The following is a 20,729-nucleotide window of genomic DNA, read 5'->3' on the forward strand; positions in this document are numbered from 1 at the left end:
AAGGTGTTGGACCGGGAGTCGGGAGATCCGGGTTCTAGTCCCCACTCGGCCATGGAAACCCACTGGGTGACTTTGGGCCAGTCACATACTCTCAGCCCAACCTTCATCACAGGGTTGTTGTGAGGATAACATGGAGAGGAGGAGGATTAGGTATGCCACCTTGGGTTCCTTGGTGAAAAAAAGGTGGGTTTATAAATGCAATAAATAAATAAATAAATAAAATGCCCACTAGAGGGTTCCATTGAAATGTACAGACGATGTGGTCGCTGCTCTCCTCTCCATGTAATTTTGTTTGTTTCAAATATGGAATAGAACCAGGAAGAGAGCAAAGGTAAGGAAACATGATCCCCCCACCGCATCTGAAGAGATCCAAGGCCTGAGCTAGACCCACCATATGCTTGTATAGCTCTTTTTAAAATAATAAATCCATCAAAGTGTATGCCAATTACCTCAAATCAGTCATATTAATTTAGGCTGCTATTTTAAGCATAGGAATGACAAGGAAGGACGTCCTTTCAAACTTCAAGCCAAAGGGCACAATTCAGTGTGACTAACCCATCACACTGAAAATAATCGAATGGGCCCAAGTCGTGATTAATATACATCCCACTGATTTCAATGGAACATAGCCATGACTACCTTTTACTGGATTATGCTGGCATGATCGGGCTGCAAACCTCATATTCTAGAGCAGGGGCAGCAGAAGATAGGTTGGGATCTCCTTGTAGAACTCCAGGTTCTAGATAGACCAGAGGCTCCAGTCCATCTAGAGGAAAAACATTTAAAAGGAAGACAGAGAGGTGAAAATTGTCTCCATCACTCCTTGGTCCTGCTGGCAGCAGCTTAGCAGGGCATTCAATATGAGCTTAGAGGCTTTCTTCTAAGGGAGTGATGTAATTCAAATTTCCAGTTACAGCAATTTGTCGCACTGGAGCAAGTTCCCCCTTTTTTATTGTTTTCTGACAAGAGATATTCATGTTTCTGTACAAAAATAAGTAGATAAAAAGAGAAACATACCAGTTTAGCTCTAATACATTCATTGGGAAGCGTTTTCCTGTTCTGATCAGAAAATAATAATAATAATAATAATAATAATAATAACAACAACAACAACAACAACAACAACAATAATAGGTTTTCATTCATGCCTTTTTGTGCAGAAATATGAACCTCTTTTGTGTACAATTCCCCTCCTCTTTGTTCTTGCGTATATTGCCATTTTTTTGGAACCTGCAACTGACTGAAATGAACAAAAGAGGTACATAGCTTGTGCTTTTGTTACTCTTTTGGTGGCAAATTTGATAGCATCTTTGCTGGTAAATGTGCTGCGTGCTTTTGTTCAGTTTCTCCTTCTGGCCTATAAATGTATGTGCAGGAATGAATGTCTCCCATGCTCCAGGGCAAGCTGGGATTCCGTAAAGGCATTTATTTGTGCACAATATAGCTAGGAAATTGGGATGGGGCCTGACTGCAGTTAAGAGATTGTACAGATGGAACCTGCGTCTGCTGGATCCTTTCATTGCAAAATTATAGTTGCAACTTCAAAATCCTTGCCCTTCCATGAGTGTAATGATAGGTTGGCTGTCCTGCAGATACAAACACATTTTCACTGTACGTACGTACGTACACACACACACACACACACACACACACACACACACACACATATATATATATATATATATATATATATATATATATATAATAACCCCCAAGTATTTACATGCATGCATGGCAGATGACAGACAGTTCAAAATGGCTGAGCCTTCATCATTGGGGCAGACTCTCTGTGTGTGATTAAATAATGAATAAAATATCGTTTCAGATTAAAATGTTACACTGTAAATAATTCCATTTGTTTACTCTGTATTTGGCATTGAAGTTCACCTCCCTTGGAGCTTTCTTTGACTTCTGATGCTGTTTTGCTTTGCATATGTTTATAGCACTTATCTTGGCAATCTACAAGTATGAACTTGTTTTAGTAATGTTCATGAATGGACTACTTATTCTGTTTAGATTTGTACTCTGCATTTATTCAGGGCAAATCGTTAGGAAACATGACATATCTTGACATCAGCCTAAAACTAATATTGACCTACCTTGTAGCCTCATACCAATCCTGACCTACATTGTAAAGTTGAAGACTTCACACAACATGTTCACTCCCCCTTCACAATGATAAATGTGGCTCTGATCCATTGGTGTGGAAAAATTGATTACATACAATGATTGGGTTCACACAGCATGACAACCATGGGTATGGATTGAGTATTAGTTTTCATTGAATCTAGGGTTGCTAGCTTCTAGGTAGCTGCACTAATAAACTATGGTTTGTTAACCATGAACAATCCATGAAGAGAACTATGGTTTGTTGTTGGGTTGTTAACTCTAGGTTGTTGTGTTTTGTGATCAATCTCATTGACCCATATTCCTTAACTGTAAGTTTTTTTGTTATTATTTTAAATAGTTTATATATTTAAAAGATAGTTTCAGGAATGGTTCAGGACTACATTACTGTGGATAATAAACCGATACTAAGCAACACTTAGCAACATTTAGATTTAGATCTAGAAAATACATGGCACGTTCACACTGACACATTATGGCTGGATTTACTGCTGGAACTATTGCTAGATGAGCTCTTATTGCTATAGGTTAACACTTGACCAGCAGCAGTTCAGAGTCAATTTTTGCTGTAAGATCCAGCAGCTGTTTATTGCTGTGTCCCTTAGGCTGCACAGAAAAGACACTGTGAGTAGGGATGTCAGAGAAATCCACAACAGAATCAAATGAATTCAGTTTTCTATGAATCCAACCCAAGGATTCCACATCAGGCCAGCTTTGCCCAAGTTGCATGGATTCTTTGAACTTGCAGACTGTATTTTTTATTTACTTATTTACTTTCTGGAATCTTATTCAAATTTAGTCATAAAAAAAGAACAAAATAACAAAACACTGGCCCAAAACGCACATTTTCCCCATAGGTTAAAGCATGAAAATGTGCATTTTGGGGGTTGTGCATTTGGTGTGTGGGTGTGCACACATGCATTTTCTCAAGTGCAAATTTGCACAAATGCGAATTTGCACAAATTCAGGAAAGTAGAAAAATTCTAATTCTCTCAGCAAAAAAATATGCTTCCCGCCCAACCTGAAAGTTTGGGCGGGAAAGCAACGGTTGTGGGTTGGGAGGGGCTGGAAAGGAGCAAGAGCTCACATGGCTCAGTGTGCGAGCCTCGTGTGCTGGGGGCGGGGCCGCGGCTATAAAAGCCGCACCGCCCGAGGCTCGGCCTCTTTCTGTTTTTTGGCTGTCAGCACGGACAAAGAGACCAGTCTCTGCAGCAGCAGCAGCAAGAATCGGCAGCAGATTCGGCAGCCCAGAGGCTTGACTACGGCGGCCGAGTCTCTCGCAGCTACGTGGCAGCCTCGGCGAGCGTCGTCGTCGGCCTCTTTCTTCTATTTCAGCTGGTTTGGAGGGAATAGGGTGGACGCTTGAAAGAGCCTGGGGGTTGTTGGGGGGGCTGCCTTCGGGTAGGCTTTTGCCTGGCCCCGGTCACTTTGGGAGTGGGCAGACCTTTATAATATACCTGCAGTGGGGAATACTTAGGGGGGGGGAAATCACCCCCTTTTCTAGAGCCCATCTCTTCCCAGTTCCAGCCCCATTCTTAGCCAGCCCCCTCCTCACCTTCATAGTTTATTCTTCATATTCCCGTTCATTCTATTGTCCCTGTTCTACCCTTCTGCTTTGTGTGTGGCCCTCAGGGCCCATATTATTGATCTTTAGTGTGTTTGCCTGCAGTATTGGGCTTGGTCTCAAAAGCCTTGTGCCAGCCAGTTTGCTGAAGCTAAAGTGGGCTCCGGCTAACATTGGTTTAAAGGGATAATTTGAAAAGTTTAGTTTCACTTTTGGTTCCCAATCGTATTTTAGTTGATTCCCTCAGCGTTTTGTTTAGTTTAAATTTTTCTGGCCTAATTCTTGGTTTGTTTCTCCCAAACTGCAAGTTTTATTGCCCAGAATTATTTTAGGTGTAGCTGAATTGTGAATTTTACTTGATTCTATTCTATTTTATTTTATTTTATTTACTTACTTGCAGTTGGCAATTTTATTTTTATTTATTAATCTAATCTGGTTATTATTAGCTAATTGATTTAAATTCCAGTTTAATTGTAATTGAATTGAATTAATAAATTTTATTTTTAATTTTAATTTTAATTGTGTTTGCCCTGCAGTATTGGGCTGGGTCTCAAAAGCCTTTGAGCCAGCCAGTTTGCTGAAGCTAAGGTTGGCACCAGCTAGCATTGGTTTAAGTGATAATTTTGAAAAGTTTAGTTTCGCTTTTGGTTCTCCTCTTCATCTGACGATGAAGAATCTTCTATTATTATTATTATTATTTATTTATTTATTTATTTATATAGCACCATCAATGTACATGGTGCTGTACAGAGTAGAACGGTTGGTTTCAAGACCCTGCCGCATAGGCTTACATTCTTGGTCCTTGGTTTTACAACGCATTGCTGTTTTGGAGCGAGACAATGCAGCCCTCAAACAACAACTGAAAGCAAGGGATACGAAATACAGGGATTAATAAGCAGAAGAGTAAAGAGCTAGTGATTTATCTGTAGTTACTTTTTCAGAACAATCTTCTGTAGTGCAAGCAGCAGACGTCACACAAGACGAGTCAACTTCAGTGCAAGCTTCTGAGGCTTCCCAAGTTACAGAACCTGCAGCAGTGGCTATGTCCACGTTGGCATCATCTGCAAGTTCCTCACGTAGTGAGTATCAGTGCACCACAGCAGGTCATACACCTTCACCAGTTGCACTTGGGGGAACGCCTCTGTGGGCCATGAGCCCATTCTGGCCTTTTCTAGTCCTAGTGAGCTAGGAGATACACAGGAAATAGAAACCCCTTTACAGGTAACCCCAGAAGCATGTATGTCTGTTTGGCAACCCAGACTCTCTTCTACCAGGCAAGCAGTTTCTGAGACCCAGACATCTGCAGCTCCTATTATTGAATGCACTGCTCCTGTGCCTATTAGAGCGTCGCAAACTATACAAACTGAATGGGAAACCAATAAAGAGGAGCCAAAGTGTGATCCTCATTCCTCTGTTAAAGGGTGTAATACCCCTTATAGAGCAATTTCTACGCCTATCGGATGTCATTTATTACATGCCACCAAAGGAAGATTAAGAAAGGCGAGTTTGTTGATCTGTCTCTCTCTTATTTAGAGAGGAAGAACAGAAAGACAAGGATAATAACAATGAAAGAAATCAGGAGCGCAGTAAGAAGAGAAAGGTTGAGAGAACCTGGGCCAACTGGTTGGCCGGATATATAATATTCATAAGAGTGGCTTTATTGAAGCACCCCGAAAAGGCAACAGTGTTAATTAAATATTTAGATATAATTTAGATGTTATACTGAATATGTAGGCCCAGCATGGCTTGGGTATGATGAGGCTTTTCAGATTGAAGGCCCAGTTTAACCCAGAAGTTAAATGGGATGTGAAAGAGCCAGATTTATGGCTATAATTTATGACCCCAGCTAAACCAATCTCTGGCGAAAGCTGATAGCGGGCATATTCTATCACGCCCGGATGGGGCCTTTCAGCATAAAGGGCATGACGAGCAATCGGTTCAACCCCGATTATTGTGCTGGGAGTTTAGCTCCAAGGGCACGTGTGCGCGGACACAGTGCAAGTTTAAGCACGAATGCTCTATTTGTGGTGGGGATCACCCATACTCTGGATGTCCCAAGATCAAAGACTCCAAGGGTGGAAGAGAATTCTGCCCTGGTAACAAGCCCAATGTATCCAGCCCTGTTATAAAGGGCCCCAGCCCAATTAAGATCCAGGAATTATCCTTAGCTTTACGCGATTATATACATCAGGATGTCGCGTCATTTCTTTTCGAGAGGTCTAGGTTTGGCCTTAGAATTTCTTTTCAGGGTCCTCCGATCCCAGTTTTTTCCAAGAATCAGGCTTCCATTAATGCAATGGAAGATCTGGTTCAGGGGGGTGGAATTCTAAAGGAAGTGATTGCAGGTAGGGTTTTAGACCCGTTTGTGCAACCTCCCCTGCCTCGTTCGAGGCTTTCTCACCTGGGCATTGTGCCAAGAAATCCCCGAGAGAATATCGATTGATTTGCTGGAATTCAGTAAGCAGTCTTGCAGTCTGCCCAGAGATAAGCTAAAATCTCTCAAAGACCTCTTAGAAACCATATCCAAGGCCCATAAGATCACTATGAGGCAACTTCAGGAGCTGGTAGGCTACATGAATTTTGCCTACAGAGTGATAGCACCTTGTAAGGCATCGTCCAGGCGATTATACGATGCGATGAAAGGGGTCAAGTGACCCCTTCATCGCATACGGGTATTGGCCGAAATGAGAGTTGACCTGGAGGTATAGGCTTCTTTTTTGAACCAATTCAATGGCATTCCTTTTCGAGTGCTAACTTTCTTTTAGAAGTTCAGTTATAGGTGCACTCAGATGCGTCGGGGTCATATGGCTTTGGGGTGATCCTTAAGGAACGCTGGTGTGCTCAACAATGGCTAATAGGTTGGAGAGAGGAAGGCATCTGCCATGACTTGACCTTGCTGGAATTTTTTCCTATTGTCATAGCAGTCTGGCAGTGGGCTGACCTCCTTTCCAATTCATCCATACACTTTCTGTGTGATAACCAAGCCACAGTGCAAGTTGTCAATTCTATCTTCCAAAACAAGCGAGTAATGAGACTAGTCAGAGCTTGATGCTCCTTTGCCTCCAGTTTAATATCATATTTTATGCAAGGCATGTTCCCGGGCTGGATAATGGAATCGCTGACGCCTTGTCGCGCAACCAGATTTCCAGGTTCCAGGAATTGGCCCCAGCAGATAGATAGTTTCCAGATCCCATGCCCAAACACTTGTGGGATCTTGGAGGGACGAAGCGTTTGAAGCCATGAATAGGTCTGGGCCCCAGGTACCTGAGCGCTATAAGAGCGCGCAGGTAGGGAATTCCACGCATTTCTGATCTCCTCAGATTTAGCAGCTCAATGGCTTATTCCCATGGACCACATAATGCAGTTCCGCGTGGCTTCGCACAGTAGAGGCGTAGCCATCAGGACTTTGAAAGGGAAATTAGCAGGTTTGTCATTTGAGGCTAAGACTATGGGGTTCGACGGCACACACCTTGGACATTAGAATCAAGCGTATGCTGGAGGGCTGGGGCTAGAATTGCTCCAGCCCCTTCCGACAAACACAAGCCAATTACCCCGGATATACGGTTGGGACTACGTCAACAGTAGATAGCAATATGTTCATCACCTTATGAGCAGGATTTATTTCATGCCAGTGCCTTGATAATGTTTTTTTGGTGTGTTCCGAGTTAGCGAGGTACTGGCATTCTCTATGAAAGACGTGTCTAACAAAGCTTTCAAATTAAGGACATTCAATTCTTGGGGACAAGATTAGGATTGCCCTTAGGCAATCTAAGACAGATCAGAGAGCTAGAGGCACTAGTATAATAGCGTCTGCTAGATGTTCTGAAATTTGCCCAGTAGCAGCAATGAGAGCCTTGTTTACTAGAAGACTCGGCAGGGCTACCATTCCGACATGTGGACAAGTCCCCAGTGACCAAGTTCCAGTTTTGGTCTGTAGCCAAGAAGGCGTTACTGGCTATGGGACTAGATAATTGCCAATTTGGAACACACTCCTCCCAAATTGGAGCGGCATCTACAGCGGTAGTGGCCTGGGATGCCTGAAACAAAGATTCGGGCCATAGGTAGATGGCGTTCTAGAGCCTTCAAGACCTATGTGCGTTACTAATTGGATGTAGAATTAATAGTTTTTCATTTCCACCAGATTTTGAGTCAAGATGGGAACCTCCCCTGATTCTAATGTGAACACAGTGTGGTGTTCTGGGCCAGTCACAGAGCGTCTCAGACAGACATGGGTTCTTTGCTGAGGCTTGGACTGGCAGCCGCCGTTCACTGGGTTGGACGGCGAGGTTTGAGATGGAGAGGTCTATTTCACACTCTATCACAGTTTGAGTTTAAGTTTGGCCCTCCACAGGTGTTGGCGATTCACTCAAGATTGGAACCTCCCCTGATTCTAATGTGAACACAGTATAGTGTTCTGGGCCAGTCGCAGAGCGTCTCAGACAGGCATGGGTTCTTTGCTGAGGCTTGGACTGGCAGCCGCCGTTCACTGGGTTGGACGGCGAGGTTTGAGATGGGGAGGTCTATTTCATACTATCACAGTTTGAGGTTAAGTTTGGCCATCCACAGGTGTTGGTGATTCACCTGGGAGGCAATGATTTAGGCCTTCTAAAAGGAAAGGCCCTGATTATACAGGCTGAAGAGGATTTCAAATAGACTTGGAGACGATGGCCACTGTCGTGGATCGTCTGGTCTTGCATGTTGCCTCGGCGCCATTGGCGTGAGGGACATAATACCAAAGGTTTAAATAGGGCGGTTCACAAGGTGAACAGAGAAATTAGAATGTTTTGTGGGGAAAGTGGGGATGAGACATCCCGCACCCCGATATTGCACCGGACAGAACAGAGCTTTATAGGGCAGATGGGGTCCACCTTCCCGATGCAGGAAATGATATTTTCCTGCAGGATCTGAGTGTGGGACTGCGGGATTTTTTCCCTGGTCGGTGGGGGAAAGAGGACCTAAGCTGAGGCTTGGTCCCCTTTTGTGGCAGGAAGGTGCGGGAATCTAAACCCAGGACAGGGACGGTGAGCCCACTGGCACCCTGGGCGGTGAGCTGCATAGCCAGAGGACCTGCTCCTCGGGGTTGTGCGGCTTGCGAGTCAGGCTATGGCGTGCAGTTGGAGACCATACTGACTGCATCTACCCACTGTCCCTTATGGCAGTGGGCGGGGGGTGCAGTGGGATGGTCTCTCCACACTCTCAGAGTGTCGTACAGGCAGGGAGCCGGTGAAACGGCTTCTTGCCTGGAGAGTGGCTCGCCCTTTGGCAGGCAGTAGGCCTGAGTAGATGTGAGATTCCCGCACTGTCACACTCAGATCCGGGGAGGGTTGGATTAACAGAATTATTCAATAAAGAGGCCCTAGTTATACCCAATGCTCTGGTGTCTGTGTCTTCTTTCATGCGTCCTCCCTCACCCACAAATATGCTTCCCGCCCAACCTGAAAGTTTGGGCGGGAAAGCAACGGTTGTGGGTTGGGAGGGGCTGGAAAGGAGCAAGAGCTCACATGGCTCAGTGTGCGAGCCTCGTGTGCTGGGGGCGGGGCCGCGGCTATAAAAGCCGCACCGCCCGAGGCTCGGCCTCTTTCTGTTTTTTGGCTCCCTCCCTCCCGCCCGTTCCTAGTTTGGGATTAGCCAGCTGCTCCTTTTGGAAGGAGGGTTAAGTAGGAATTTTTCCCACAATGTGGTTTTCGCCTACTTCATACTAGGAGCGTTAGGGCGATCTGGGTTATAAGTAGGTTAATTTGTGAGCAGGAAGGTGCGGGAATCTAAACCCAGGACAGGGACGGTGAGCCCACTGGCACCCTGGGCGGTGAGCTGCATAGCCAGAGGACCTGCTCCCCGGGGTTGTGCGGCTTGCGAGTCAGGCTATGGCGTGCAGTTGGAGACCATACTGACTGCATCTACCCACTGTCCCTTATGGCAGTGGGCGGGGGGTGCAGTGGGATGGTCTCTCCACACTCTCAGAGTGTCGTACAGGCAGGGAGCCGGTGAAACGGCTTCTTGCCTGGAGAGTGGCTCGCCCTTTGGCAGGCAGTAGGCCTGAGTAGATGTGAGATTCCCGCACTGTCACACTCAGATCCGGGGAGGGTTGGATTAACAGAATTATTCAATAAAGAGGCCCTAGTTATACCCAATGCTCTGGTGTCTGTGTCTTCTTTCATGCGTCCTCCCTCACCCACAAAAAGAAAAAAAAAGGGGGGCACATTACGATCTGCAAAATGAAGACAGGATGGATTTTACAAAATCTGTACATCCCTAACTATGAGTGGTCTAGAGATAGAGTGGAACTACTTGTCTCTTTCTTGGCAGAAATAGTTGGGCATGGTATTCCTTTCAGAAAGAGTGTCAGCCACAGTCTCTTAGGAAGCAATCCTATGCAGGTTTAGACAGAAAAAAGTCCTACAACCCCCAGCATTCCCCAGCCAGCTGGCTGAGGAATTCTGGGAGTTGTAGGAATTTTCTGTCTAAATGTGCACAGGATTACACCCATAATCTAGGGTGACATATGAAAAGGAGGACACTGTTCCTGTATCTTTAACAGTTACATAGAAAAATGAATTTTGGCAGGTGTCATTTGTATATATGGAGAACCTGGTGAAATTCCCTCTTCATCACCACAGTTAAAGCTGCAGGAGCTATACTAGAGTGACCAGATTTAAAAGAGGGCAGGACACCTGCAGCTTTAACTGTTGTGATGAAGAGAAAATTTCCCCAGGTTCTCCATGCATACAAATGACACCTGCTGAAATTCCCTTTTCTATGCAACTGTTAAAGTTACAGGAGCCCTGTCCTCCTTTTCATATGGTCACCCTACCATAATCTAAGCAAGGGAATATGGGATAGTGAGCAAACATTTCGATTCTTTGCCTGGGAACAAAGCAAAGAGAACCAGAGTACTTTATTGTAGAAGTAGCAGTGGCAAAAAGTAGAGATATTAGGACCTCAGCGAGACCTACGGGTCTAGCGCGACGGAGGGGTGAGGAACTCGTAATATTGTTATCATGAGATCCCCTCCTCTGTTTACGCATGGTGCCTGATCGCCTTGGAGGAACAGGATGTTGCACCTGCCATTTTGTTTGCTTTTTTCTTAAAGGAGAAGAGTGCAGGAGCACTCATGTGCAAATTGTATGGGTTTTTTTTAATATAAAACAATTTCCCTGCTCCCACCCACCCCTGATGGGCGCAGAGCTCCTAAGGAGCTCTGCACCCCATGCGCGGTTCCCGGCTCCTTGTGAGTAACTGCGAGGAGCCGGGACAAACCATGACACCTGCTCACACGTTCCGCGGTCTCGGGATCATCCTGAGACCACTGAAAAAGCAGGCTACAACTATAGGGCGATATCCCAGGGAAAGGAAGGGATCAGATTGTAAGCCTATGCGGCAGGGTCTTGCTATTTACTGTTTTACTCTGTACAGCACCATGTACATTGATGGTGCTATATAAATAAATAATAATAATAATAATAATAATCCCTCCCTGCTCCCACGATGCCCTGTGCGTCATGTGGATGCACAGAGATGATCCTGGGGCAATCCCCGGGATATCGCCCAGTCTAGCTACGTCCCAAGTACTTTACCACTGTCCTTAATATGGGCATAAAATACATTTATTTATTTATTACCGTCCCATAGCTGAAGCTGTCTGGGCAGTTTACATGTTGAAATGGTAGGTTGACCTTTGCAAATGGTCAACCTAACTGGAGAAGGGAAAGAATAAAGATGTGGATGATCTGAGAGTAATATATATATATACACACACACAAAATCTTTGAACACAATGGTGATCATCTTTTCATCACCATCCCTTTCACAGTAACGCCGATACGGGCCTCTGGGGAAAGATGCATAATACTAATAGAAAGCAGTCAGTATGCTTCGCTCCCATTTCCCTGTTGTCTAGAAGTGATGCTGACACTAGCTGCTGGATGAGACGAGACGCCTCTCGCTCATTTCCATTTCAAACTTGGCCTGCTTTGCGAGGAGTGCAATCAGTTCATCACCACAACCGTGCACTGCGGCTGTGCTGCGGCCGCAGTGACTCCTCCTGAGGTTTGCCCCTTTGTCTTCCCAGCTGGTTGTGACACCAGACAGCTCCCGACAGGCTACGAGAGGCACTGCTAGCGGTTATAGACATACACGAAGGTTAGAAGTTTGCTTTTCGCTTCCTTGTGTGTGGTCTTGGGCCTGTGATTTACGGAATCTCATGCGCTCACATGTCACACAGTGTAACAAAAAGCAAAGGGAGGTATTTCTTTCTCACATGCACAGCCAACCCTTTCCTGTCGCTTCTCATGCTTAAAACTACCCCAAGGATCACCGTCCCACAACTCCATTGTTTTCAACTATGTTTTCCCTACCCTGTGCCTGCTTACCCTACCCTGTACCTGTTTGCAGGTACAGGGTACCTGTACCTGCAGGTACCCTGTACCTGTTTGCATTCTCTTCCCCTCCTTATTGTTTTACTATGATTTTATTAGATTGTAAGCCTATGCGGCAGGGTCTTGCTATTTACTGTTTTACTCTGTACAGCACCATGTACATTGATGGTGCTATATAAATAAATAAATAAATAAATAAATAATAATAATAATAATAATAATAATAATAATAACTAGATTATATATTTTTTGGCCATTTCTGTGTGAACAAATGCTTTTAGAAGTGGTTTTTGTAAGGGATAACAGAACTGTATCACCAATGAGAAAAGGTTACAACATCTGGGACTATTTAGTTTAGAGAAAAGGTGAGTGAGGAGAGACATGCTAGAGGTACACATGGTTTGGAGAAAGTGGATTGGGAGATGTTTTTCTCCCTCTCTCATAATGCAAGAACCTGATGTCATCCCATGAAGCTGAATGGTGGGAGATTCAGGACAGATAAAAGGGAGCACCTCTTCACACAGTGCGTAGTTAAACTATGGAATCCAATCCCAATTTGGATGACTTTAATAGGGGATTGGACAAATTCATGGAGGATAAGGCTAACAGTGGTTACTAGTCCTGATGGATTTATGCTATCTCCAGTATCAGAGGCCATATGCTGGGGAACATATCAGGGAGGGGGATGCTGCACTCATGTTCTGCTTGTAGGTTTCCCATGGGCAGCTGTTTGGCCACTGTGTGAACAGAATGCTGGACTAGATGATCCTTAGTCTGATCCAACGGGGCTCTTCTTATATTCTCTTATAACCCTGTGAATAGCCTCCAGGAAATCTTCTGTTGCTGGGTAAGACTATTGTGGCCTTAGATGACTCAAAGCGTTGGGGATCATGGTGGGTGCAGCTTATGGGTTTATGTACATACTGATGATTTCTATAAACAACCATAGCAACAACAGTAAGGAAGGGGTGGAAAGTCCATCTGGCTTGGTGGACTTTGTAGAGCCTAGGGAAGTCCCATAAAGACTTCCAATGATCCTGACCAAGGGATATGATCATACTATAGCTTTCTCCCTGCCCTAACGTAAAGCACCAAAAGGAAACTGAGTAGAAAAGCCAAGAGACAAGAAGGGCAAGCAAGGTATACCTTAATCACATGTAATCAATAAGGCACTTGACAGCTTTATTTATCCTTTGTTCTTTAAGAGAAACAAAGCCAAAGCAGAAATCCAGTGTTGGATAGCACAAAGAAGCATCTGAAGTGACATTTCACTAGCTGAAATGTACGTCTCTTGTACCTTTTAAGCCTTACAACCTGGTGAGATGAAAGAATAACCAAAATATGCCTTTTTTCCTGAGTTATATTTAGGTGAAGTTGTGACTCTAACAGTGTTACAGGTTGTGGCTCTAAAAGTGTTGCAGGGCCAATGGGCAATGCAATAGCAAAAAGTAGCCCTTAGAGCAGCCTTCCTCAACCTGGGGCGCTCCAGATGTGTTGGACTACAACTCCCAGAATGCCCCAGCCAGCTGGCTGGGGCATTCTGGGAGGTGCAGTCCAACACATCTGGAGCGCCCCAGGTTGAGGAAGGCTGCCTTAGAGTAATCCAGGCCAATTTGCACCTAGGGATTTATTTATTTATTTATTGCATTTCTATACCACCCAATAGCAGAAGCTCTCTGGGCGGTTTACAAAATTAAGACAATTGAAAGTATAAAACAACAGTATAAAACCATAATATAAAATACAGTATAAAAGCACAACCAAGATAAAAAATGCAAAAATACATTTCACTGTCTAGCTCCTTCCTATCTCTCCTCTCTCATCTCACACTATTGCCCCGCTCGTGCTCTTCGCTCCTCTGATGCCATGTTTCTCGCCTGCCCAAGGGCCTCTACTTCCCTTGCTCGGCTTCGACCATTTTCTTCTGCTGCCCCTTATGCCTGGAACGCTCTTCCAGAACATTTGAGAACTACAAGTTCAATCGCAGCTTTTAAAGCTCAGCTAAAAACTTTTCTTTTTCCTAAAGCTTTTAAAACTTGATTTTGTTCTGACTTTATACTGTTAGTTTTACCCTACCCAGTGCCTGTTTACCCTACCCTGTGCCTGTTTGCTTTCTCTTCCCCTCCTTATTGTTTTATTATGGTTTTATTAGAATGTAAGCCTATGCGGCAGGGTCTTGCTATTTACTGTTTTACTCTGTACAGCACCATGTACATTGATGGTGCTATATAAATAATAATAATAATAATAATGGGGGAGAAATCCATGTGGTTCACATTTTAAGGAGAATTTACCTATTTTCACATTTCCAATCAAAACATACAAAAATATGTATATTATAGGAAAGTAATAACAAATGTGTGTATAGTCATGGAAACTGCTTGCAAAAATGTGAATATTATGAAAAATGACATACAAAAATGCATGTGTGAGGAGAAATGAGAACAAAAATGCATACAAATGTTGGTGCAAAGTTGTTGTTTTTTAAAATTCAAAGTTCAGAATTAATGGAATTTATGATTTGGAAAATTAGCAGCTAAGATCAACTGAAATTCATCCACACCTACTTGCAACACAGCTTTCCAGTGACCATAAAACATTTGGAGGCGATCTACTTCAAGTTTAAGCAGTTACCAGACTAAGCTATCCTAACAATACCAGTATAACTCTGGTGAAGTTACAACAATTTTTTATTTATATGTGTTCATTTTATTAATAACATGGACAAATTTTAATCACTGATTAACATGTATATATAGGAATATATAACCATCCTAAACAATGCTCTGAATTTTTAATTTTTAATTTTATAAAGTTGGGCTTGTAAACTCCATGGAAATGTAGTAAGTATAGACAGATATTTCCACAGAGATCTAAAGTCAGCAGCTTTTGAATTGGCTTCCTTAGCTGTCCTTTTAACAGCCATCCATTTGACCTGCAGCAATTAGCAGGTGATAATGTTTATTTCTCTGCAGTGAAAAGCTTCACCTTCTGGATTTTGCATATCAAATGGCTGTTGAAGGCAAGATGGTAGTCCAGGCCAAGTTTTTTTCCTGGCTGGCTGGTAATTCTATTGGCTGAGGATATATCGACATCTTGAAGGGGGAAAATCACTCCCAGAATCCTTAGAGATAATGACACGCAGCCCTCAAGGATTCTTCCTTTGGGCCTTTGCAAGTTACAGGGGGGGGGGGAGAAGCAACTCAATAGCAAAATGTGTTTTTAAGATAGTTTTTAATTACAGTATTAAATTTATTTACAGAATTCAGCTTCTATTCTTTGTGTTCTGCATCACACTGAATACACATCAGAAGAAAAAAAATTATAGTCTCTCTTTTTAGTTAAACAACATTGCACACACTGTATCATACTTTTATTGGAGTTTCTATCTATTTTTAACAACACAGTTTGAATGTCATGGCACATATTAAATTGCATTTCAGCATTTCCTAGGGTGCACATAAGTTCTTCAAAATATATACACCAAAAATGTTACAATATGAAGTGCAGACTCTAAGCATAGCACAAAAAAACCATAGATTTATGGTCAGTTAAGACCATCATGGTCACCATGTACATAGACACAGGACTTTAACTGAAGCTACTTGGTTTGTACGATATGTCTTGGCTCCCCTTGAGGAGTCTTCTTCTGAGGAGGAAATGGGCTTACCTGAGCTTGAGGACTCTCCTTCGCCCGAGGATGTTCCAAGGCAGCATTGCAGGAGAATGGTGAATGTGTGGCTGAAGAAAGAGGTTGGGCTCTCTGGAGTAATGTCTAGGAGCTCCCTTCCCCCACTCCTTGCCCAGATGAGTTGGACACTGAGCCAGGTGTGATCAGACAAGCCAGCCCCTGGGAGCAATGAAGAATGAAGCCTTTGCCTAACCCTTGTTTGGAAACTATACTCGGAACTTTGCCTGGCATGACTTTTGGACTACTTCCTGAACAACTCCTTATCAGCTGGCTGTGAGTAAAAGTGACCTTGAAGAGCCCATTACCAATAATTATTACTGTTGCTGGCAGGGTTCCCAGCCTAAGCAGACTGTGTTTGGAAAGGGTGGCTCAGACAATGATACCCATTGTGTTGAGCTACTCTGCAGAGTGGAGGAAGAAGGAGCAGGTTGTCCACCTTAGCCCAGTATGTCTCTCCTTCCATCTCCTGCTCAACAGCACATTGGTTCTCCTAACATGGCCTGGATATAAAAACTTCCAAATCACGGCTTGTTTTTTTGTGGGCAGTTGCTAGATCCTGAACATCTCTGTGACCTAGCTTGCTTTTGTTACAGTTTACCAACTTCCTTGCCTGCCTAACTACTAACTGGTGGGTGTGTTTTCCCCCATTTTTTTCTTTGCTGTTCTCCTGCATTCTGTTCCAGACTTCTTTAAGAGGTTCCTAATGCTGGTTCCAGGTGTTTGAGGGCCCTTGGGCAAGACAACTTCAATGCCCCTTTTCCTTCATGTTGCCCCCACCCCGATTTAGATTATTCTGTATGAGTTTTTGAAACACTGTTTAAGGAAATATTTAATCTATACATTGGAAGAATAAAATTCTAGGTCATAGCCAGCCAAGCAAAATGAAGGATGAAAATAAGAGTCCACAGCAAGAATGGACCACATCGTACAGGGGTGGGGAATCTCAGGCTTGAGAGTTAAATCTTGCCCTCCAGGAGTTCCAATCAGGCCCTCCAGAGTTCCCTAGATAGAAACACCCTTTCCTTGGGCCCCACACTCTTTCCCCCATCTACCAGTCATTCGGTGGTTTTCTGGCATATGTGCAAATTTTCCCCCATTTGAAAAAGCCTGAAATGCCTCTCCTAAGACTTAGTTGCTGGCAGTCAGAGCTTGAAGCTACAATAGGGTGATTTTTCCTTTGTTTTAACTGTTGGGCCCCACTCCCTTTTGCCTTAGCCCTGCCCCCCTTTGCCATTGGCCTCACTCAGCCTTGAGAGGTTCTCCAAAATTGAATTTGATCCTTGAGCTGAAAGAGTTTCCCCATTCCTGATGTATTGGGATGGACTTCTGGGACAGATTTGAAGGAGAGCCAAGGCAGAATTGAGAAAACAAGGCCACATAAACATAGTACAGGAAAGTCAGTCTGGAGGCAGAATTAATCATAGATCAACAGAAACCATCAGGGCTGGCGCCAAGGCTAGGCATGGTCAGGCACTGGTCGAGGGCCACTCACTAGCAGGGTTTCACTGACAAGAACCCCTTGGCTGATTCCAACTCTTCACCATTGCAACCTGCTTGCTCACCTGCCTCTGGCTCTGTCCTAGACAATGGTGGTGGTGACAAGGAGACACAGTAGATGTTACTGCCTACTTGCTCACTGTCGCTTGGCCTGTCATGCAAGCAAATTATGAGAAAGAGGATGAGGAGTAATAACAGCTGCTAACAAGAGAGAGGGGAGAGTTGAGGGTGTCTTTCCCTCAAAAACCTGGAACTGGCACTGCATGTGGTAGAATGTGTGATAGAATGTTTGGGGGCCGGCCCTACCATTAAACAGAGGGAGGCAGTGGCTTCAGGTGGCAGACACTAGGAGGTGGCAACAAGGTGCTGGATGAAAGGGCTGTGTGCCATGCAGCTTTCCCTGCACTCCCTAAGTTAGTCTTCTGCCTTCAGTTATGGTGGAGGATTGCCAGTATTGAAGAAAGATTAAAGGGGCAGTTCTGTCAGCTTTTATACGTGGAATGGGCCAGCTTTGAATGCTTGTTAGAGTGGACTTAAAGGTATGGAATAACAAGAATCATTCCCTTCCCTCACATCACTGTTCTGCCTGAAGCTGCATTCAGTTGGGCAGAAGAAAGAGCTGAAAGAACATATTGTTCCATTTTGCTGCTCTTCTGCTTCTTGTTCAATTCCCCCCACCCCAGAGCTCTGAGATACCACAGTGACGAGCACCAGATATATAAGGCATTATGATTACAAGATTGTAATGGCAAACATGTGATTTGCAGTGACTCATATCCATCCCTCTGATGTTTCAGCCAAACAGTACCTTAGGCATGAAGTAAAGTTGCCAGTAGTGATAGGAGTCAAAGATCCTGGAGCGAAAGTCCATGACAAGGCCAACTGATGAAAATGCTAAGAGAATATGTGTTTAAACACACACACACACACACACACACACTTACTTTTCACTTAGATATATAACCAGCCTATTCATATCATTCCAGAGTTGGTGATAAGAGACGTATAGAGAAATACATCTGCACATGTACCCAACAAAAACGAAGTGACAGTACCAAATTCAGGGCTGGTGGAGGAAGAGGAGAAATTATTCAGGTGCATAGAAATATAGCTATTGAACTCAACCCATTTCAAATGGGTTTCTTCAGTATTTTCAATATTTTCTTAGGCACAGGTAATCTGAATCTTTCTCTCCCAACTCTCAGGTCCAAACTAGATGTGACACAATTGGGTCTGTTCAGATAACACGCGAAGCCATGGTTAGGCCATTACCCTTTTGCAGCAAATGGTTAGTGAGTGTGTTTAAACCATGGTTATGTAGCCACCATGGTTAGGAATGGTTCACATGACATGCTAAGTCATGGTTTACACGGCATGCTAAGCCATAATGTTTAGCTCAAAATGCTTAACCACCGTGGTGTAGCATGTCATCTGAATAGGGTCAATTTGTGTCAATGGCAATTGTGTGAATGGCTTTTTAAAAGTAAGTTGCAGGCATGGGCCCCTACGATACAGATCAGAAGCCTAGTATGGGGACTAGGTCTTTGAACCCTTCCCCCCTCTACTCACTGCAGTCAAAAGCTGGATCACTGCCCCACTCCTCATGCCTGCTATTTGCACCGTGTAAATGCCATCTCTTAGGTCACGACTTATGAATTGCCAAAAAAGAGGAACTGCGTCACCAAAAATGAGGACAAAAGATTGCATAAAGTTTGCATATGTTAATATATATGTATACATACACATTTAGAAATAATAGTTATAATTGAAATAGAAACACAGTATACCTCTTCCTGGTGTCAAAGACTGGAACCAGCTGACCTCTATGACTGCCTGTTCAGTTTGCTGTCCAGGTGCCAACTATTGATGGACAACCATTCTTATGGTTCTTTAGCTCTGAACATGAATTGGACAGGACAGCCCTTCCAGTTGAGGATGCTTTCAAACAGAGGCCCATCCTCTGTAAAAGGTGACACATGGCCACCTTAGTTACAGCCCCTCACCTTTTGAACTTCCTCCCTTGAGAAAATGATACTTTCCTATCCTAGCTATTTGTAAACCACCCAGAGACCATTAGTTAATGGGCAGATTAGAAATATAAATAAATAAATAAATAAATAAATAAATACATACATACATCTAGTTTGCCCCTTAGAGTTGTCCATGCCTAAGTGTGCCCCTGAAGAAAATATTATAACATGCTGAGTTCAGTAAAAATATTTCTGTGGAGGCTTCCTACCACTCTCGCCCCCTCAAAGCTGGGAAGACGAGCAAATACAGTAAACTTTCTTTAAGCATATCTAACAGATCTCTTTTTAGCCCTTCTTCTGATATTCCTGTCAGTAGCTTGGCACTGTGGAAATAATGTGTGTGTAAAATTTGCCCCGCGTGGTGAATGGATTTCACTCAGCCTTTCTGCTCTTTTTCCAGGCACAGGGAAGATTTCTTTCCTTCTCCCCCCCCCTTTTTTTTTTTTAAAGAGACAGACCTAATGAACAGGGCGAGCCTAACCTCCAGGTGATAACATGCTTGTTTTGCTGCTCCTGCTGAGACACAAATAGCCTGCTGATGAGATGGAGACTGCAGGAATGATTAAGAACATTCAGATGCAGAAATGCAACTGCACAGTGAAAGCTCGGGGGGCAGCAGGCAATGAAATGCTGTACGAGGCCCTCCTATTATAGAGAATGTGGTAGTGATGTATAAGGTATGAACGATGTGGCCTGCAGAGTACCAGAAGCACTGCCTTTGCTTCTGCTGCTGAGAAGGAGATGCTCTGACTGAACTGAAAACTGCTGAGGATTTTCTCCCTAGGATACCCGTTTCTGAGTGCTTCTGTTTGAGGATCTAGTGATTCTACTGCTGGCAGACTGACTGATTCACACACATGCAGAGGGGCCCTCCCCTACACCACCAGAAGAAAATAAAGAACTGTCCGTACTGTTTTAGGAACAAAAGAAGGGGGGAAAGCGATTCCCCCCTGCAACAAGAGGATGAGTAGGGGACTGGTGAGGAAGCAACCCTGTCTGAAGGTAGGAGAAGGGATTTCCTCTGATTGCTTTGAAGATCCAATAAGTAAGGGGCTGAAGGAGAGAGATGATTTTGGATGCCTGTAGTTTTCATTAAGCCAATCAAGCTAATAATGTTTGGGGTCCCTGCTTGAAGGGATTGATAAGGTGCACACCCTCTTTTTAAATGAGTATCTTATGCTTGCTCTGGGCACGTTGGATCTGTTTAGGATGGTTTGACTCAGAGAAATACACACACACACACACACACACACACCCCTATCAATCTATATATCAGAAATGCCTTAAACGGGAAGGCTTTGCAATATGCACCATGCAGCATCTCATGGTGTATTAGTGTCATTGACAATCATCGGAGGATTCCTATTAACTTTTCAGTTTTTGCAGAGGTTGGGGATGGGAGAATGCAGTGGAATTCCATAGGTAGCCCTCAATTTGAGTTGAAG

General features: G+C 43.9%; 1 long non-coding RNA gene across 1 annotated transcript in view; it reads left to right on the plus strand.

The window, feature by feature from the left end:
- Positions 1 to 19,974: 19,974 nt before the first annotated feature.
- The window catches only part of LOC134406894 (uncharacterized), a 558,830-nt gene continuing 558,075 nt past the window's right edge, over positions 19,975 to 20,729 (plus strand). The window contains exon 1 of the long non-coding RNA XR_010025990.1: positions 19,975 to 20,286. This is a non-coding gene — a long non-coding RNA (uncharacterized LOC134406894). The remainder of the gene's footprint in view (positions 20,287 to 20,729) is intronic.

The sequence above is a fragment of the Elgaria multicarinata genome, chromosome 1 (assembly GCF_023053635.1).
Source record: "Elgaria multicarinata webbii isolate HBS135686 ecotype San Diego chromosome 1, rElgMul1.1.pri, whole genome shotgun sequence".
Taxonomy (NCBI): Eukaryota; Metazoa; Chordata; class Lepidosauria; order Squamata; family Anguidae; genus Elgaria; species Elgaria multicarinata.